This window comes from Thermobia domestica, chromosome 15 (assembly GCF_964235325.1).
Source record: "Thermobia domestica chromosome 15, izTheDome1.hap1.1, whole genome shotgun sequence".
NCBI classification, from domain to species: Eukaryota; Metazoa; Arthropoda; class Insecta; order Zygentoma; family Lepismatidae; genus Thermobia; species Thermobia domestica.
The window spans coordinates 71,669,224-71,692,040 of record NC_137468.1 but is presented as its reverse complement, the minus strand read 5'-3'; positions in this window follow the sequence as shown (position 1 = coordinate 71,692,040).

Below are 22,817 nucleotides of genomic sequence, written 5' to 3'. Positions count from 1 at the left end.
TTATGGTTTATACTGGCTCAAGAAAGTCAACCAGAATGCAACACTATGCACCCCAGAAGATACTCCCCATAACTTTCCGTACAGATTGCACTGTCTTCGCTTTCTTCTTCGGTGGCGAATTGAAGTGGTGCCATTCCATACTCTGTCCTTTTGTTTCGGGTTCATAATGATGGAACCAGCTTTCACCTCCAGTCACAATACTCAAGTAGTCATCACCTTCATGTCGAAGCCTCTGAAGAAGGATTAGAGCAATGGTTAGTCTATGACGTTTGTGGTCTTCGGTTAATAAACGTGAAACCCAACGTGCACAAACCTTCCGATAACCTAAGTTGTAAATTATTTCTTGCACCACACTATGTCCAACACCAAGTTTTGCAGTGATTTAATTCACAATGATACGCCTATCTCCCCAAATCAGCTCATCAACCATTACCTTGTTGCATTCCGCGGAGGCTATTCTAGGGCGCCCGCTGCAAGGCTCATCTTCGATACTCGTGTTTCCATTCTTAAAATGTTTCACCCGTTTCCAAACACTGCTGGCACCCATGCACGCATCTCCATAGGCACGCTGCAGTCTGTGGTGAATTTCAGAAGCATTGTTCCTCTTTAACAAGGAACTCAATCATAGCACGGTGTCAAAACGAAACATCGCTACCCGCCATTTTGGAAAACCTGCCTGTGCAAGCAACAAACGGCGTCAACGTCTGGAAAGAAAGCAAGAAAGGTCTATAGATTGAGATGATATACACCTGTATTTCGTTTCACTTACAACTAAAGATTACTTTTGTAAAAACATGTTGCTCACGACTTTCAGTATGACCCTCGTATATTAGTAACACCTGAGATGATTCCAGTTTTTTTAATGGCGACAATGAACATGTTAACCACCCATCTCCTCTAGCCTTGAGAATATCATCGTGAGAAATAAAGCTAGAGATTGTATAGACCTACCATTTAGATATTCAACGTAAACTTGTTGACTCAAGTCACCCACAATCGGCTCAAAGCGATAATTTACAATGAAACTTTTTTTTTTTTTTTTTTTTTTTTGCGTTACACACTTTTGCAACTGGATACGAAACTGGTAGCAAGTATTTTTCGTATTAAAACGTTAAACGTATATATATCTCCTACAATATTGTGCAAATATTTAAGTATTGTTTACGTCTTCAATTTGGCCAGCTTTGTGTAATTATTATAACATTCTGAAAATAATAATCAGCATATGTTTGAGCGATATACTAAGAATAATTAAATCACATAATACCATACAAAACAAACAATGCCTTTCAATGTAAAAGATTCAATTAACGTTTATAAGCGAATGCAAATAAAAGAGACTTTCAAATAAATTAACAGACTGCATGTTTAAATCGTTGTTGTTGAACATATTTCGAAATGTGTTCCCTCAAACTATTAACACAAAAGTTTAAACTTTTTTAAAACATTAAGAAGCACTTGATTTTTCTGTTCGAAATGTGTTCCCTCAAACTATTAACCCAAAAGTTTAAACTTTTTTAAAACATTAAGAAGCACTTGATTTTTCTGTATGCAAATATTATTGGAATCATCAAAACCTTACTTGATAAACTTTGTGATGATGACGTGAGTGCAATAATTTATTCGAGTAGCTAATTTATAGCAATAGTAAGTTCTCAACACTGAAATAAATATTGCTGTGAAATAAACAGATCCTACTGCTTAAAGCAAGATAAAAGTTACGTGCATTAACATGTTCACTTTGAAAGACTACAGACATGTACGCAAGCCGAGGCATAATGTTGCGTTTTGTGTGGAATCAACTGGTTTAAACAAAACGAAATTTATATCGATATGCAATTTGAGGGTCATTAATATAAGACTACACTGTATTTAGGTTTCTAGAATAACATCTGAACAGTTCCTTACCTACAATTCGACATACATAGAATGTAGATAATGAGTTCTGTGTATAAAGAGAAAAAAAGACATGAAGCTTTGGGGAATAATATTTTTTCTATTTATTTATTTATTTATTTATTGTTTTTACGTGCTTTGACATTTTGGAATGAACGATAGTAAGGTAGTAATTGCATTAGTAATAGAATAGACGTGTTACGCAAACTCTAAATATTGAATTACCTTGCACTGAATGACCCCAAAGATGAAACAATCTTGACCTTATTAACCTTATTTATGTTATGGAACTGTATCAACCTTATTTATGTTATTCAATATATGTACCACTCAAATCAAATTTATGGTAATAGCCTAATTGTTGAATATGTGAACAGTATTTATCATATCGATAAAACGGTGTGTTAACCAGTAGCGTAGTGTGATATTCCGAAAGGGGGATGCCAACGTTAGTCATTTGTGCGATATAGTACTACTGCAAGCAGCAATACATAGCTATTCCGAATAGAAATATAGGGTTATACAAAATTTAGGAGGAAACCCCCCTAATTGGAGGTCTAGTGGGGCATAGAGAAGCGAATGCGTGAATTACGTTAGAATTTAAAAACCAATTGTCTCAGCTCCTTCTTGCTACTACCGTTGTGACGAGAAAACTAGGCCCCACTTTTGTATGAACATTGTTTCTAGTATCGTTCCCTTTATTTCTTTCTCGTAGGCGGCTTTTTTCTCCACATACCACACGTCAATCTCGTTCTTTCAAAAAAAAAAAAAAAAAAATGAAATGTAATCTTTGAGTTTTACGTCCCACGGTTATGGCGGTTAGGCTAAAGGAGACGGTGATAATGAGTAATGAGTGAAATGGTGGAATGAAGAAAGTGGGAGGAAACGGGAGAACCCCAAGAAAACCCACGCACGCGGTGTTTGTCCACCACAAAGTTCACTTGGCGGGGCTGGGATCGAACCCGGGACCCCAAGCACCAGAGGTGAACGCTCTACCACTGAGCCACCGCGGCCCCGTTCTTTAAAATATATATATATATATATATAGATATATATATACACAGTGGCGGACCCAGGATATGACCAAGAGAGGGGCTGAGCCATAGTTTGCCGTTTTATCCAATGTAAAACAGGATTGAAGCCCATTTTATCCAGTGTATACCTGAGCGTCAAGTGGGGGGCTATAGCCCCTATAGCCCTCCCCTTAGATCCGCCACTGTATATATATATATATATATATACAGGGGCGGATCCAGGATATGATCAAGGGAGGGGCTAAACCATAGTTTGCCGCTTTATCCAGTGTAAAGCAGGTTTGAAGCCCATTTTATCCAGTGTATACCTGAGCGTCAAGGGGGGGCTATAGCCCCTATAGCCCCCCCCTTGGATCCGCCACTGTATATATATATATATATATATATATATATATATATATATCGCCCCTAGAAATTTGTCATCTTGGGTCCGGAACTCAGACGCCCGTTCGTGAATATGGGCCTGATTGTATATATCATTTGAAGATGTAAATACAAAGCACTTAAACCAATTCTGGGGGCCTGTTTTTGTATCCAGATACTGAAGTCAAGGGCGCAAATCTGTCTTCAACGTTCGTGGGATGGGTAAGACTGTTCCCATAATCCTTTCCTTTTTTAACGATGTTCAAAATATTTATGAATTTGAAAAAATTGCTGTGGAGGATTAGGGAAGCAGAGTTGTCTATAACATTTTTAGGCTTATTGTGGGGGGAGGGGAAAAGAGACTCATAATACAGTAGATAAATCAGATTTCTGAGGTAAACTTGTTGTACTCGTATATTATGTACCAAATGATGTAGATGAAATAGTGGTACATATCATTATTACAACTCAGTGCCGTGAGCACATTCTGAAATTTGAATATATGCATAATAATAATTGACATGTTTCTACTTACGCATCCACAGTGATCCACATTAAAATTTTAGGACATTTGTTTTATAACAATACAAATAATGACTTCCCCAAAACTATGAAAGAAAATCAATCAGGCCTATATTTGGCGCAACAATACTCTTATCTGAGCAAAATTATGATTACCACAATAGCATTATAGGAATTGTTACAGGAATTAAACAAATAGTTGAAAATAGACTACTAATAATTAATGACAATGAAATATTAAAGAATACGATTCTTTTTTAAAAATGAAACAAGTCAAAGGACATCAGTTTCGTTTGTGGCAGTCGGATAGAAATCATCATCACAATTTTCTAATCGGATTATTGGGGGGTGGTGGACAAGATCGTAGGGAACATGTTCCCCTTATGTCCCCGAGATTTGTGCCAGTGACTGAAGGGCCCTGGCACAATCTTTGGGAGTGACGGGGAGTGGTGGCTCTCTTGTCCTACCAGATCGGTGATCGTAATTCTACAGAATGCTTTATATTTATGCCTGTGTCTTTGAGCTCCTTTACAATGAAGATTACAATTACGATGCATTTAGTTGTGATTAAGGCATAACTATTTTAATACTATTATTTACATAACCGGCATGCTTAAAAAATGCGTTGAACTAACCATTTCCGTTTTGTTCTATTTCCTTTATACTAGGGCTCGTACGTTCTGATCAGAAACTATAGCTTAGTTCAAAATATATACAGTTGGAAATACTTGAATATGCCAGCGTATATCTAAAGCAAATGTAGGGTTGCAAGGGATGAGGAGGAGTGAGAAGGGAAGTATTGCGCATGTGCATTCAACAGAAAGCAGACGAAAACCCCTATGCTTTCAGTAGGCCTGGAAGCCCGAGGAAAATAGCATACGACAGGAGGAAAGACAGAAAATGTGCATCTGAGCGACGCGCATGCGTAGGTTCCTCGTGTCAAAGGAAGTCGAGAGAGCGCGCCAGAAGATTGCAGTGGAAATAATTGTGATAATTACAAGCAAGCAATTTATATATAATGAAATACGTACTTTTTCTTATCAACAGGGGATGCCGGGCATACCGGCGTTCTCTTACGCTACGCCGCTGGTGTTAACATTCAATTCCTATAGATACATACACACATATATACACACAAACACACACACATATATCAATATATATATTGTTTGAAAACAACACCGACAACGTATGGAAGGTGATTCCTGACACCAAGATAAGACAATAATTACAGATCAACCTGGGTGAACAAATGCATCCTTTCGGAGTTATAAGCTGCCAAAAACATGAAAAAATGAAGTTTAAAGATCCATAGCTCTAAAACTAGGGCAACTATCGTAGTCGTGTCAATACTTTATTTAGGAACTAGTATGTCCCCTTTCCAGATATCCGTTTCAGAATCCTGCGGTACTTCCGCAACAATTTTTATAGTGGTAGTTGGTGAGTACTTCAAATTATCCATGTCAGTCCCGGCGTCCCCCACAGGGGACATAAAATATGACGATATTATTCTATCATTACAACTTTCAAATCAGAGTGGCAACACTAAAAACTGTTTACAGGGCATGATCCATGCAAAATACTTTTAAGTGTAGAGGAATTCATTGTAGATGTGCCTGAGACTCTTGATGTTACTACAAATAACAACAACCTGAGAGAAACATTAAATAAGATTATAATTGATTGACATAGATTAGAAGTTTGAATTTTGTTTTGGATTGCGTTTCCAACGTTGGCACAAAACGAATATAACAGTATCCCAACCTACTGTATGAAAATTGTTGTGTTATGTGTGAGGTTTTAATCTCGTATGTGCCACTAACACTACCTAAAATTCTTACCGATAAAGCAGTAGTTTTGCTAGCAGCCATTTTACGAATTAGAAAGCTTCCTGAAGAGGCACATGAACCTCGAAAAAATATGTTAGAAAATATAAAGAAGGCTATACTCCAAGAAAGAGACTTCAATTTGGACTTATTTTATATACAAGTTCATGTTAACCTTTGGGGCACTAATTTCGAATTTACTTGAACTTAAAAACGAAAAATAAAATAAAAGATACTTTCGGAAATGACTAGTTGCCCGTGCATATCTAAAACGAAAAGTACGGAAAAAGATGATGATGGGAACTGACTAAAACTAGGAAAAAGATGATGATGGGAACTGACTAAGGCTTGCTTCCAAAGATTAGTTAGTACAGATCCTTGAGACTTCATTGTTACTGTGAATACTTATTTTACTGAATTAATGAACTATAAACACAATATTATTTATATTGTGTAATGGTTTTAGTTAATCGTATTGAACTTATTTTTTGCCCTCTTCTGCTATCTGGACAGCTGTGAGACGTTCGTTAAATTCCTGTATTACATACTACTTTCCATATTTTCATAAGCTATCTAGGCATTTATAGCTATATCGGGCCTAGGACAAATCTGCCAATTACCAAATGCGCCAATCGTGAAAATGGACAAATCTGCCAATGGACAAATCCGCCAATGGACAAATCTGCCAATTGACAAATCTGCCAATTACCAAATCTGCCAATTACCAAATGTGCCAAACGCGAAAATGACCAAATGCGCCAATTGTGAAAAAGGACAAATCTGCCAATTACCAAATCTGCCAATTACCAAATGCGCCAAACGCGAAAATGACCAAATGCGCCAATTGTGAAAAAGGACAAATCTGCCAATTACCAAATCTGCCAATTGACAAATCTGCCAATTACCAAATGCGCCAATCGCGAAAATGACCAAATGCGCCAATCGTGAGAATGGACAGATCTGCCAATGGACAAATCTGCCAATGGACAAATCTGCCAATTGACAAATCCGCCAATTACCAAATCCGCCAATTACCAAATCCGCCAATTACCAAATCTGCCAATGGACAAATCTGCCAACAGATAAGTCACCGAACTATCATTTTATTTTAGATGTATTCTTCAATCATCATCCTACAATATTACGAAAAAGAAGAAGAATTATTTATGAAAGAAAGCGGAAAAGGGTATTTTAATTTTGATGTGTTTTACTTTAATTAATTCGCAATTATGTTTCAAAATGAATGTTTACTGATGTTGGTTGTTGGAGTTTAGTATCCCATTGCTGTCGCTGTCATTAAGATCTTTATTACACCAATTCTAAGACTGCATTACTCAGTTAATGAGATATAGTCCACAATGTTGATTTATTTTCTTCCTTTAAAAATAACATTGTCAAACACATTATATATGTATAAATCGATAAATCACATCGAACCAAATAAAATGAGATGCTCGAATACAAGTTTAGTTTATAAAAAAAAAAAAAAAAATATGCTGCACTAACAACTGTATCTTTCGTTGCCAATAATCAGTGACAGCTTTCATTCATTGTCCTGGCAGTACTGAACTAGCAGTTTCCTTGTCTTTTCGTAAGGTGACACATACACTTTTTCGAACATGATAGCTAGTTGTAATCATAGGTAATAACAATCAAGTTAATTAAAAAGTCTTGGTAATAAGTATTTTCAAATTGGTTAAAATGAATACGAACCTGTTTTCGGAACGGGTAATTTGAATAGGGACATCATAAGCCGTCACTTTAGAATATTTTTAAAGAAAATTACAAAAGTGTTTACTTAAAATATTTACTTTATATTTTACAAGGCTATGAAAATATTTCTTCACATTCTTTCAAATATTCACAACTTTCACAATTACAAACTAGAATTTCTCACCAAGTACAACATCGTATAAAAAATAAATACCAAAATTTATAGTTGTAAAAGAATTTTTTCTGTTATAACTTTCGATTTTAAAATTCACGACTGTAAATCAGGTCAAGAGGACAAAAGTTACTTGTACTATGGGCAAAGTTCCTACAATCTAAGAACCCCGCAAACCTGACTTAATAAATTATATATATATAAAAAAACTATATATTCTAAACGTTCTAAATAGAGTACTCAAAAAAGATCTCAAGATACGTGTTTGCAAACAAGTCATGATTATACTAACTACTGCCTACTTATTAACAATGTTATTATTGCTAAAATAATTGCGTTTCTTCTTACTTTCCTTATTCATTTTCTGTTAAAGATTATAGCTTCTTGTTCAAGACTTTTTATTATTAACTTTTACCGACTGTATTTTTCTACTTATAATAAGGAATACATATATTCATTTATTTCGAAAATGTAAAAAAGAAGCAGACATCCGCTTAATGAATTAGGTCAGCCATAGCTCGTAGATTTCATGGTCTTTCACACAAATTCTATGCGAGGTCCAACCAAACTTGTGAAATCTCCATCCCCGTAAAGGTCGTCAGCACAGTTGCAACTTCGTTTTTGTTGAAATAGTCAAGTAACAATATTTATATGGTTCAAGTCCTTTTTCTTTATTATTTCTTCTACTACTTTTAAATTTGAAAATTGAAAGAGCTTTTGTGTAAAGTGTATCCCTCTCATAGTGAACTACTTACATGATGATGCACCACAGGCACTTCGTCGGTAACTTCAAACTTGAAATACTCATAACGGAATAAATTGAGTTGAGTTGATTTTAGTTTAGCGCCCGTTTCAGCAGCGAGGCTATATGAGACGTGGACCTACTGATTAACGTGGAATCCGAACCACATGAGCTCCCGCCGGGAATCGAACCCGGGTCTCCCACGCCAAAGGCGCGTACGCTAACCGCTTAGCCACGGAGAAGCTCTCATAACGGAATAAACAAAATAAACAAAGAAAAGAAATAAACTGTCTCCCCAAAGACCCGTTTTTTCACAATATTAGCCACGGTTACCCCCTTTGAGGTCATATTAGTAAAGAAACGCAGTTTGTCCTTTACAAGACAATATTTCCTCGACATACATTTAGATTCTTTTTAAGAATAAATAATATACGATAAGCCAACACATTACTCACATATTTATCTTCGTATTCTCTTGTATTTCTTTCATTATTATATATTCATGGGCATATATAGATTGATCCTTTGGAACAAATGCTATAACTTCAATAAAAGTATCACAAATTGCTTACTTATAATACAGCATATATAATGTATATATATCCTCTTATTATTTGTGTAAGTGTTATTCTCTTACATACAATTTTTACTTTATGGTTTTCAATGAATAGGTTAGGTTCTCTAAAATAACGATGTGTATGACATGTTCCCTTTTCTGTACTTATAAATTTATTCATACAAAACTTAACATTTCGACTCATATTTCTTTGATTTACTAACTAGTTATATATTTTTCATTATTCATTTCGATAACCTGAGAATAGTTTTGACCGTTCATGCGTTGGGAGATTTGTCCATTTGTGTGGGAGTTATGACCGATCGTGTGGGCGTTTTGACATTTCTTGAGTGTGGGGGTTTTGGCTAAGGGGGTTATGACCGTTCGTGTATTTGGGAGATTTGTCCATTTGTGTGGGGGTTATGACCGTTTGTGTGGGCGTTTTGACATTTCTTGAGTGTGGGGGTTTTGGCTGTGGAGTTTTTGACCTAGACCCATTAGTTGCATCGCTTTTGGTGTTCTTTTAGGTACCTCCTTGCAACCACAACCTTGAGCTACACCACGAGATGTAGAAAGAGTAGAAACAACATTCTAGATACGTGTGTTAAGTCTGGTGAAGATACTATTATAGTATTGAAACTTTACATTTTATACAGTGTTTTTACTAAAAAGTGCTGTACCTTGTCATGACAATTGAGTTAAATATAAAATTTGTTTACAAGGTCTACAGGTGATTTATTTAACGTTAGAAATATTCTTTGAACATATCGTTGTGCATGTTAAGGAGATGCACAGAATTTTCACCTATACAAAATTAAACATCACTTTCATTATTGCTTACAGTAACTGTTTACATATACTTAATTTTCAACTCTTTTCATCTCTGAAGCAAAAAAAGATAATTTTTCCAGATATATTTATTTCCTTTCTACAGAAAGTAATTTATTACTTGAATTATTAAAGGTAAACTAAAATATTGCTCTGAATTTTACCACTATTTTACGTATTTATTTATAGACCATTCTCGTGGGTAATGATGTATATAGTTATTCGCTGTAAGTCGTAAGTAAGACACGTGCGGATAACCATAATTGATAGGACGATCACTACCAACTTCATTGGAACATGTGTGGGCCCATGTGAAAGCACGAACAGTAACCAATCTACTATTGAATCGCACGTTTATGTTCTTTTCCTACGATTTTTCTCCATCTGTTCATCGCTTACAGGATCTTCGTCATTGACTAGGCACATGGAGGACGCTGATATTTCGATAATATTGTCGTTTTACCCTTTAACACAATGGCGACTATTGAGTGTGTATGAATTTCGCATATAGGATGAACAATAAAATTTTACTATAGGGCATTAAGCTACATATCTCACACATCTGTTGTTCCGCTATGGGTGCTTTCATCCTCAATTGTCATCTCTATAAATATTTGAACAACATTTTGCTATTTCATCTTCGAAGAGGGTAACACATTTTCATAATATGAATCAGGTGTATTCTAGTCACTGTACACCTTCTACTCTCGTTTGATAACCTACCCTTGGTTCATCAAACATAGCCCTAGCATGCGATTCTGACAGACACATGATTATGACAGCATTTCCTACGACCACCACCTAGCTACTTTAAGACTATATACCTGCTCAAATATCAGTTTGTATTTGTGCTGGAAGGTGATATTAACATGAGTACTATGCGGTTTTTTTTTACAGCCTTTATAACGTATGTCTGATGCGAGCAAGTGATGCAGTCATGAACACCAAGTTTCTCTTCTTCTTTTGAGCAAGCTTTCGTATAGATGAATGAATTCTTATTCTATGTACTTATCTTGAATGGGGGCAGACATCAAAGGGTATAAGAGTTAAAATGGTCCTAAACTAATATTGTAATCTTCTGAAAGTCCTTTTTGCACATTTATCTACAATATCTATAAACCCTCCCTTTGTGCTTTCGCGTTAATCTAGTCGCTAGTACGTGAGCATTTTGTATAAGGGGTCCCGGCCTTGATTCCTGCTAAGAGATACTTTGTGATTTGGACTGTCCGTTACATTTCTGTTTGTCACTAACGTGTATGCTTAAGTTGAATTGCAAACAAAAAAGATGACTACACAGTCGGGTGTCGCTGTTGCAACTAATTAAAGGAAATTAAGCTGGTATAGTGGCTGGTGGGTGGGTTTTTGGTGTATGGGTCCGAGGTTTCATCCGCAGTGGAGATTCTCTGTGATTTTAACTGTCCTCGATCTTTCTGTGTCCGTGTCTCTGTCATGTCTCATTCAGTACAATTAGAATCAAAAGATAATTACAGAGAATATTGTCTCAGTTGGGGCGAGTTAAGAGACTGACAGCTGCTCAGGAAATGCGAATTGCATATTTAAGTCGACCATACATTGATGTATTTTTCGGTCGTAACCATAAAATTTCATACGCTAGTCTTGTTAGCAGCTGTCAATACGTTAGTGTATGGGACCTGGCGTAAGTTTACGTAACGAATTTTTATACGCTGGAAAAGTCTGTCTGCTTTTAACTTCGAGCGTAAATACGGCGCGTAGAAACGGCTCAGATGAAAGAGTTTTCAAGCAGCAGGTGGTCTCTTGCCCTTTCCAGGCCTTCTCCCCGTTCTGGTTTTATTGTTTTCAGAAGAGAAAACCTGTTCTTGTGTTGTCCTCTCGGATCGTTGCTGAGGTTTGCTGGCAGACTCACCAGAAATCATCATTCCAATCTAGTTTCAGTCTTTCTATACAATACATGATTTTGGCTAAATTAATATTTTCTATTGCACAAAACGAGATATTATTTCCTAATTAAAATTCATAATTAATTTTCAGTACATAGAGAAAAAGCTATTTAAATCCAATACTTCCTAATCAGAATTCGCAAATGATGAGAGCTTCTCCGTGGCTATATGGTCAGCGTACGCTTCTCTGGCGCGGGACATCCTGTTCGATTCTCGGCAGGAGCTCATGTAGTTTGGATCCCACTTCTCATATAGCCTCGCTGTTTAAGAGGTCGCTAAATTGAAACCCAATCCAATCGAACATGATGTCTTTCGACTACGAATTTAACATTAAATTTAGTATTTGCATATTAGTCCCCCCCACACACACACACACAGACACAGAGGTCGAGATGGTTATAAAGATGAAGTCACACCTTTAGAATTGCTCATGTTCTGCTATTAAAAAGAGAAGTATAACATGACTTTTAATAGGGTGTGACCAATTCTCGGCAAACTGAAAATGTCACGCTATTTATAAAAGAGAGAGAAAGCAAGAGAAGGGAAAGAAGGAAGGTTAGGGCAACCAACAGCAATGTTACTTCCAGATATACTTTCGGGCACTTGGTTCTCTCAGTCGAATATGAATAAAAATGTCCCCAGTAGAAAAGATAAATTACATTTCACTCTTGTGAAGAACACTTCACCAACTTATGTCCAAGTGCAGCTTTCTGATAGTTTGTTTTGTCCCACGCTACCCATACAATACTTTTAGAAGAAATCATCACCAGTATAGAGGCTAGAGGTACCTACTAGGTATATTTAAGATAAAAAGTAGTAATCCTGACCTTCAACAAGATACTATCTCGATATCTGCCTGATAAAACTGAGCAAAAATTTGCGTTTGAGTATCGAAATTCGATAAAAGTTTTTTGCTATTTCGACCACCTGCTGCTTGTTATTTTAAGTACCTTCTCAATCTTACAGGAACTTGTAGCAAAATGGGTTCAGAAAGTCACTATTTTTTTTTCACGTGACTTTACTTGTGAAAAAGAAAATGTGATAAACCACAATACATAGCCTAATGTTTCTTTCTTTGTGTATTATTTCAAACCTCAGAATGTATACATATTTAAATTTAATAGACCTAATAATCCTATTTCTTTAATACTCACATACTAAGTATAAATAGAAGAATCATTGTACCGCTTGTTTTAGTGTGCTTGCTTTCCAGTGATAAAAGTTCTAGTTCAATCCAGGATACCAGCTATGTTGAATATTTTTCAACATTATATTATATCTCGTCATGATGGGGACTGTACCACCACTTACTTGAAAACTTATGTAGGTTCAAAACAGAACATACCTAACATCAACATTTAAATGACACCCATTTGCAGGAAATAGGAATACACTCATAATAGTTCATGTTAACTTGTAATATTCCATTCAAGCATTTCTCAACCTTTGTGGTATGGTTACTATCAATCTTTCCCAGACAAACGTTAACTTAAGGTATATTACCACAAAATATTAAATAACAATGAATACCTGACACTTAAATAGTTTCTTTCCTGAACAACTCAATCGTTTTACTGAGCTCCTATGTCACTAAACGGTTAGCGTACGTGGCTTTGGCGTGGAAGACCCGGGTTCGCTTCCCGGTGGGAGTCATGTGGTTCGGATTCCACGTTAATCAATAGGTCTCATATCATATAGCCTCGCTGTTGAAAGGGACGTTAAACTCAAAATCAACTCAAGTTATATCGTTTTACTATGTTTGTAAGTAACATGTCCATCACTGTCAGGAGAATTGATATAATAATTGACGCAATTTCCTACTTAATAGTGTGTTATTTTAGTGGTATTTTAACTACTAGAGCTTCGAAATTAATTGATATTTAATTGTTTCAGTTTCGTATAACATACAAGTTTGTTTACATTTTTCCTTTTCCTTTCTCCTTAATTCCTTATAACCACGATTTCTTACAGTGAAATATGCCTTATATAATGAATATAAGAACTATGAGTATTAAAAACATACAATTCGACGGGATCTTTACACTGAGAGAAATGAAAATTTAAAATAAAACAAACCTGTTTATTTTCTGAACCAGTATGGAAACTCTTTCGACTTAGATTCCTTCAAACTGATTGGTTCATAAGTTGTGAAACAAATGTAGTAAAAAAATAAATTTAAATGAACGAATGGATTTGGTTCAAAGTGTCTTTAATGAGTTAACAGTTTAAACATTTGAAAGAAAAAATCTGAACCAAAATTGGGTAGTTCTCAATTCATTTAATTAAGCAGTTAGATGTTTGTACCAACATGTAGTAAAATTTAAACAAACTAGTAGTTCAGAATAGTTTAACTTTGTTTGAAAATGACCTAATCTGAGTTGAATTGTAGGATAGAGAGTTGTGAATGGCTAATGTTTGAACGGAATTTGACTACTATAAATTCGAAATTAAATAGGCCCTAAATTAAGGTCTATATTATGGTAAAGCTTCGTGATAATATGCCAAATGTCATATCTACGCCAAATTCATGAAACAGCTCCAATGATTTCTAACAACCCTACATTTTATTATATGTTGTTCCCATATAACATACACGTGCAAACCTCTCTTTTTCGAAAAAATCAATATATAGTATACTAACTAACTATAACAATTTTAATAAAGTGTTAAATTTATCTTACTTTCCGTGATCGATTGTAGTTGCGCAAAAACAGATCCATTCACTTGTAATAGAAAGTACGGCAATTGGGTATGAACACTAAAAAGTGGGACAAAACACTACTAATATAAAGGGGCCATGTAATTAGGTTATAGTGTAAAGCTAAAAAAGTGAGAGCAGCAATTACCTCCACGCACCTAATCGCCGATGGACAGCAAACTTGTTAATATTATTCCCAATTTAACAGAATTTTAAGACATTGTTGAGGAATAATTTTAGTAGTATATAATTATATCTATACGCTTTTATTTGAATCACTTCACTTCAGATCTACAATTAGTTTCATTATATTTTCATTAATTGTTAGTCATCCAACGATGCGTTCAAACATAGAATATTCACTAACAATCATTGCATTTGCCAACAACTTAAATTAATTTGTTTACAGTTAACTAAATAATTTAAAAAAAAGCACTAAATTTGTTATATTTAATTTGAACATGTGGTTTAGTCCAGTCATTTGAATCAATAATTTTTCAATTTAAAAGTTGGTTTACATCGATCAAAAGTGTCTGCTTACTGTGTCAAAATGTTTTCAGTAGACCTTACATTGAATGCTGTAAAATTTCTTATATCTTATACACTAACATGAGAGACGGACATAGGGCGTATTGTGAAGTTATACACTCAGAAAAAATGTATGTGGCGTACGTAAAAACGTAGGTTACATGTGTAAATCCTGTAGTTTTTGGACTTAACGTAGAACTAAAAAACGTATAACTAAAAAAGTATAACTAAGACATACTTTCCGTATAAATATTTCGAATAAACGTACTTTCTGTACGAACGAAAGAACTGTATATAAGTGATCAGGATGTCACATACAGATATACGCATGTAACATGCAGCTGGCGTATGTAACATACGTATACGTATGTGATACATGGAAGACTGTTAGATGTCATACATCCTAAAACGGCATTATGTAGCATCTAAGTGAGGAAAGTCTGTAGCATATGGATAACGTGTGCTCCTTGCAGATTCCTGTAGTAAACAATGATTCCGTATATTTGTATAATGTATCACTGTCCGGATGACCGACTTTTCTCAGTGTATTAATTAATAAGAATTTGCGTCCGGTGAAGGGGAATGTTAAATGTTCGAAAAATTTCTCTCTCTCTCTCTCTCTCTCTCTCTCTCTCTCTCTCTCTATATATATATATATATATATATATATATATATATATATATATATATATATATATATATATATATATATACCCCGGGTCTTGCAAAATAAGTGTTACAACTCTTGGGAGCTGACTCCTGCCACTAAGACAAGAAAAAAAGTTATCTTGAACTTTCGGCTATCGGACATAGTTTCAGATCTACAAGGTGCCGAAAGCGTGGGAAAATGACTTTCGGACATCAATAGTTCGGAAACTATCCAACGTAAAGAGGGCGGGTAAAAAATTCACTGAAGAAGTCGTACCTGCTGTATTGAATTTTGCATGTTTCACAATCCTACCATGCACGCGCAAGGGATTCCCCAAAGGAACGTAGGGAGTCCCGGATAATGTGCTAAATGAAAGTTGGTCTAAATGGATATGAATTCATGGGGTTTCTACCAGGTAACAATAATTCGTTTGTATTAAGTCGATATCTGGAACAAATACAAAATGGCGGACACTTTCATGCTCGTTGTGTGTGGTTGCATAATCGCCAGGTACGGATGATGGGCAACAGTGAAGTTCTGGATATTAAGTGTTGCGAATTTGTACTCAAATGCTCTAGAAAGACATCTGGAGTGTCGGTAGAGCACAACAGATGGAGGAGGGTGATTCACATGAGTGGAAACACGTAACGAAAAATGCCCAGAAATGCACTCATACTCAGTAAACGTGAGTTCAAAGCGTCGGAAATGTAAGGATTAGCGTCAAGAACATGAAAACCAATTCACCAATAATATTCCCTTAAACCGACGCAATATGATGTGCACGGTTGCATACCAATAAGGATGCAACAACTGAGGATAAGTTGAAATTGTGCAAGGGGACTCACTAAGAAACTGGGTAAACTAAATGAATGTCTCTAGTGGGATCATATAATCGATATTGAAATGCTTACAAATTTTGTGTTGATATCGATATGTAGCTAGTGGAGAAATGTCAACATGTGCCACTACTGCTGGGACACCGTCCCACGTGGGAAAAATAGGAAAATAACTACTCGGGTCTTGAATCTGAGGCCGTGGGATCCCAGTAGGATTGGAAACTGCGACCACGCGAGCGAAAGCGAGCGCTCTAGCCCTGAGGCTCGAGGTAGCCTGACTTTCTCTGTATACATTTCTTCGAGGAGTACCCACTTTGTTTGGCAAGCACTCTTGTACAGCCTCCCGACATGCTTGTGTGTTACATTTTGTTACTCCTACTGCACAGTTGTAAACAATCAGAGCTTTAAGACGTTTCTTCCTATTTCTCATGTCGTTTTATTTTCCATGTGTATGGTGTTCCAGCTGTAGTGTTCCATGTGCCAAATTGGTTCATTTTCGTTTTTCTCTTGGCATGTGTACTGTGTGTAAGATACATATTTCTAGAGGTATTTTGATATCGAGTACGTCATATGTCCCAGAAGACTTGAGACATGATACAAGTTTTTTTATTTTCACGCTCTACCACAATTTGCACCATGGATTAAGATATTTCTTTCCATATGTGTCGACTGTGGGACAATGTCCCAAACAAAGTGGGACATTGATACAATCGTGTTCTAGTTACGTTCTACCAAAAAGTGCACCAGATGTAATAGCAGAATGTACAACATTATTTTCCTAGTTTTCACATGTGAGACGGTGTCCCAGCAGTAGTGGCACATGTTGACATTTCTCCATTAGCTAAATGTCGATACCAACACACACATTGGCCACATTTCAATATCGATCATGCGATCCCACTAGAGACATTCATTTAGTTTACCCAGTTTCTTAGTGAGTCCCTTTGCACAATTTCAACTTGGTCTCAGTTGCTGCATCCTTATTGGTATGCAACCGTGCACATCATATTGCGTCGGTTTAAGGGAATATTATTGGTGAATTGGTTTTCATGTTCTTGACGCTAATCCTTACATTTCCGACGCTTTGAACTCACGTTTACTGAGTATGAGTGCATTTCTGGGCATTTTTCGTTACGTGTTCCACACATGTGAATCACCCTCCTCCATCTGTTGTGCTCTACGGACACTCCAGATGTCTTTCTAGAGCATTTGAGTACAAATTCGCAACACTTAATATCCAGAACTTCACTGTTGCCCATCATCCGTACCTGGCGATTATGCAACCACACACAACGAGCATGAAAGTGTCCGCCATTTTGTATTTGTTCCAGATATCGACTTAATACAAACGAATTATTGTTACCTGGTAGAAACCCCATCAATTCATATCCATTTAGACCAACTTTTATTTAGCACATTATCCGGGACTTCCTACGTTCCTTTGGGGAATCCCTTGCGCGTGCATGGTAGGATTGTGAAACATGCAAAATTCAATACAGCAGGTATGACTTCTTCAGTGAATTTTTTACCCGCCCTCTTTACGTTGGATAGTTTCCGAACTATTGACGTTCGAAAGTCATTTTCCCACGCTTTCGGCACCTTGTAGATCTGAAACTATGTCTGATAGCCGAAAGTTCAAGAGAACTTTTTTTCTTGTCTCAGTGGCAGGATTCACCTCCCAAGAGTTGTAACACTTATTTTGCAACACCCGATATATATATTCTTTTTACAACAATGAGGAATATCACAGTCGAATCGATAAGTGTCAGTAAACTAGACAAATGTTTAGAAGGGGGATGAAAAACAGAGCCGTAGCTATAGACTTCGGCGCCCCTACACTCACCTTATCGAGCTTTTTTTTTTTTTTTTTTTTACAAATAAGACAAACAGCTGTTTTTTTCACAAATAAGACACAGATTATTGCAACAGCCAAAAGTGATCATTCTCTATTCTTTTACAAATAAAAGCTGTTTTCAAGAGGCTTATTTTGGACTTTTTGTTGAATTTACAAAACTGCCTCTGGCTGTACACAGATCCACCTTGAGAACAGTTATGAAAATTTACAATGTTTACGTTTCATACTATCTAGAAGAAATGAAATTTTAATATGTTTGAATCTATGTGTTTGAAAAGAAATGTTCGAAATGGGTAACAGCTTCAATTTCCAGTAATAATTGTAAAATTTTGTAAATTTATTCTGTATGTGACCACATAAAGAAGATTTTAATTTTGATTGTTTTACAGTAAAAAATATTTTGTGAAATGTAACGGAAGCTCTGAATGGACCTTCTTTGCGAATTTCTTAATATTGATCGATAGAGGTGAAGAATAGTTTAATGTTTGTACTTGAAATCCAAAATATAGTTTGGCTACTATATACATTTAAAATTATAGTACTTACTTAATTTCTTAATGACTGAAAATTTTGAATTTAAGGTTACTTATCTATATATATAAAAGAGAACGCACAAAATCCTTTGTCCGCTCATCACGCTAATACGGCTGAACCGATTTCTTTCATTTTTGGGGGGTTGTTAGGATTTGGACCCTAGATGGTTTTTATCATATCACTTTAATTTTCAATTACCAGTGTCTTGAGATAATTGACCAATCAGGTGTCCATACGTAGAAAAAATCCTTTATCCGCTCATCACGCTAATACGGGTGAACCAATTTCTTTCATTTTTGGGGGGTTGTTAGGATTTGGACCCTAGATGGTTTTTATCATATCACTTTAATTTTCAATTACCAGTGTCTTGAGATAATTGACCATTCAGGTGTCCATACGTACAAATCCTTTGTTATTAGTTCATCATAGGTATAAAAATAAACGTATTTATATGCAACCCGCATGACCCTGTGACTCGGCGGGTTAACATACATGACAGGCGCTATAAATCACTTGAAAGCGAAAAAGTAAAAATTATCTAAGTAACAAAGTTTATTGCGTTCCGGGATGACCGCAGCGAAGCGGGGCGGGTTGGGGTGACCGCAGCGAAGCGGGGCGGGTTAACATAAATGACGGGCGATATAATGTTAACATTAGTGCAATCTTCTATGGTTTTTATCATATCACTTGAAAGCGAAAAAGTAAAAATTATCTAAGTAACAAAGTTTATTGCGTTCCGGGGTGACCGCAGCGAAGCGGGGTGAACGCTGCTAGTTATTAATATACATACAAAATATCACAGAACTAGATACGTAAACACACACACACACACACACACACACAAAAGAAATCCTGGCGATACAAGTGGTTGATGGGGAAATGATCCCAATCGTGTCTTCACTGTTCGCCTTTTCCCGTTTTGCCTTATGATTCTTATCACAGGAAACGTCAACCAAAAATTGGTACTTAATGACTTGTTATCATAAGGCAAAATGGGAATTCCCCTTTCGCCTTACAATAATTTTCATATATTGGTAGCCCTGCTTTAGCATAAATGTAATTAAAATGTTCAACAGAAGGATACTGAAAAACTGGAAAGAAATAAGTTGCATTGAAAAAGAAGGTAACAATGTAATGGATTCGAAATCAGAACTAAGAATTAATTATCACAGAGCAGGGGTGGACTGGCAAACTTTGGCCCACCATCAAAATTTTGACCCATGAATCCGACCATTATGGCTCACGAATCCGGATTTTCGACACCCTACTGCAATTCACGGGAACAAAGTTATACCTAATAACAAAAAAAAAGAAAAAAGAAAAAAAGAAAAAGAAAGAAAAAAGAAAGAAAGAAAGAAAGAAGAAAAGAAAAACGGCATAAGCATAGTCCTACAAATTCTGGAGGGCGTAAGTGTTTGTTTTGTACGTAAAACAGTAGAATCTCTTTTAACAAGGGCAGATCCAAGGGGTGATAAGGGGCTATAGCCCCCCATTGACGCTCAGGTTTACACTGGATAAAATGGGCTTCAATTCTGCTTTACACTGGATAAAACGGCAAATTATGGTTTAGCCCCTCCCTTGATCATATTCTGGATCCGCCACTGCCTTTTAACCTTACATGTATCCACCTTAAATTGATTTTATTTCTTTTACCTCAATATAAATCGTTTATTCTGCCTACAGAAATAGAATTGTAACTCCTCGAAAACAACTTAATTTGGATCAGGAACGCAGAAAATTTTTGAAGAGTGCAAAAAGTCTTCACCGACGCTCAATGCTTATGTGTAAAGAAAAGAGACAAACTAAAATGATAGTTCTCATAATCATGTTTCATTTATTGCGTAATGAAAACATTTTTGCACAAATTCCGATTCAGAAAACTTCCCAGATATCAAACAGTCTGAGCCTAACGTTCCATATAGGGATGCACACGAGACGAGTCGAGACAGGATTTTCCTGACAAAATTCGAGTCGAGATACGGCTCTTCCAATAGAGAAATATACATTTTTCGAGTCGAGACATCACTTTTACAGCACATTTTCAAGACGAGACAGCCACAAATCTTGTATCGTGCGCATCCCTAGTTCCATAGTAAACAAAAAATTTCAAGCAAGAAGTGTACAACTATACTTAGGCAGAAAAAAATATAAATGAACTCTTTCACAACCTAAAGGGAGGATATGTTTATTTGGTAAAGTTGACAGTAAAAAAATGCAACAAGGAACTTGCAATAGGAGTACAATACAGAAGGGTAACCAGAGAGTGGAACGAAGAGCTGGACCTTCAAACCATATCCTGCCAAATAGAGTTCGCTTATATGTTAATTAAACTTTTTTAATACTTACATACAGCCAGGGACGTGAGTGAGCAGGAATTCATTTCGGGGGGAAGCTGTCCAAATTCAATATGAGGACAAATTGTATTAAAATTTGTAATATCGCCCCTAAAATTAGACAAAATTTAAGGAAAGTCGTGATTTCGGATAGGGGTTTTCGGATCCCCAGGCACACCCCCTGCCTACAGCAAATGAAGAATATAGTATAAAATGAAGTACTTTTTAAAAATATGAACAATGCTAATACGTTAAAATAGTTGAAAGAAATGATTGCCGGGTAGCCAGGTAGGCAAGTCCGCTCTTGTCAGTGGGATAAATTATTGAAAAGGTATAAGAATTAATGTTTATATTCATGTAATTGGATTATTTCTATGTATTTGCGAAGGTAGAGCAGGAAAGGGAAGGGATTTTAGAATTTTTGTGCAACTTTGTTTTTTGTAAGATTATTGATTATTACGAGTCAATCAGGTAACAGGTTTCAGATTAGATGTCACATTTGAAGATCTGTACGTTGCTCAACTAGTTTCACACTGTGTATGATGAGTAAAAGTTCCTGATTAGTACTGAGTTCGTCACCGGAAAGTGTATAAGTGCAAGTGTGTTTAAGTGTGTTAAATGGCTATATCTTTCATTGCATATAAACGAAGGGGAAGGTTACTGTGTTAGGAAGAACATATTTATCGGATAAACTATTGTCGTGAGTCAAAATAATATTGCAATTGTAGTGAAGGGTGTAAGGTTACTGTTATTCTAATTTGTGTTGAATTTGAATCTTTATCTGGTGAATACACACATCCTCCAAGAAATGAGCAGATTGAAAGTTCTCTCATACGAAATGAAATGAAAGTTTTACGTCCCACATTTATGCCGGCTAGGCTAAAGGAGACGGTGATGATCAGAAATGAATGAAATGATGAAATGAAGAAAATGGGAGGAAACGGGAGAACCTCAAGAAAACACACGCACAGGGTGTTTGTCCACTACAAGGCTCACTTGGCGTGAGCTGCGATCAAACCAAGGATCCTATGCACCAGAGATGAACGCTCTACCACTGAGACACCAGAAATAGAAGTGAAAACAATTAAACATTCGTCTGCGTACTTTGAAATGTAGAATGAGTAGTAAACAGATTTCTCTAATGCAATACTTAGATGCTGTTGCTCATTGTATATGTACCGAAGATAAACACCATCTTGTATAGGTGTTCTGTACTTCTTGTAGTTACTGCACTTATTTTGTTATATGAATAAACAAATTAAATTATATCTATGAATGCACTTGCAAGCCTACCACATAATGTTCGTAAGGCGAAACGGGAAAATTAACATCGAGATTTCCCGTTCCGCCTTACATGAAGATAGAAAGTGATAACAGGTTTTACATGTAAATTCCATTGCTAGAGGTCATAAGGCGAGACGGGAAAAGGCGAAAAGTGCAGGAATCATCCCAATAAATTCCTTGAAATTGGAACCATTTCATATGCAAATAAAATTTTAAAAATCACTGGTAGTGATCAGTCTTTGAAAAAGAGGAAATTCATGGGGTTAAGTTCTGATTCATTAAGCCCCTATACTACAACTGTTTCAAATTCAAGAACGTTATTATTCCCCTTGTTTACCTTTATTTTTAATATTCCCGAGCAAAGAGCAACTTGTGTGTGTCTCGTAACTCCTTTCATTTTTCATACCTTTATTCTCACCGTCGTGATTAAAACAATTGGGTAGAAAAACGTGATTAACTAACCAAATTCATCATCAGCAAAACGCCAAATACGTTCGTATTTAACACTTTGACCGTTTCTGATTTTGAA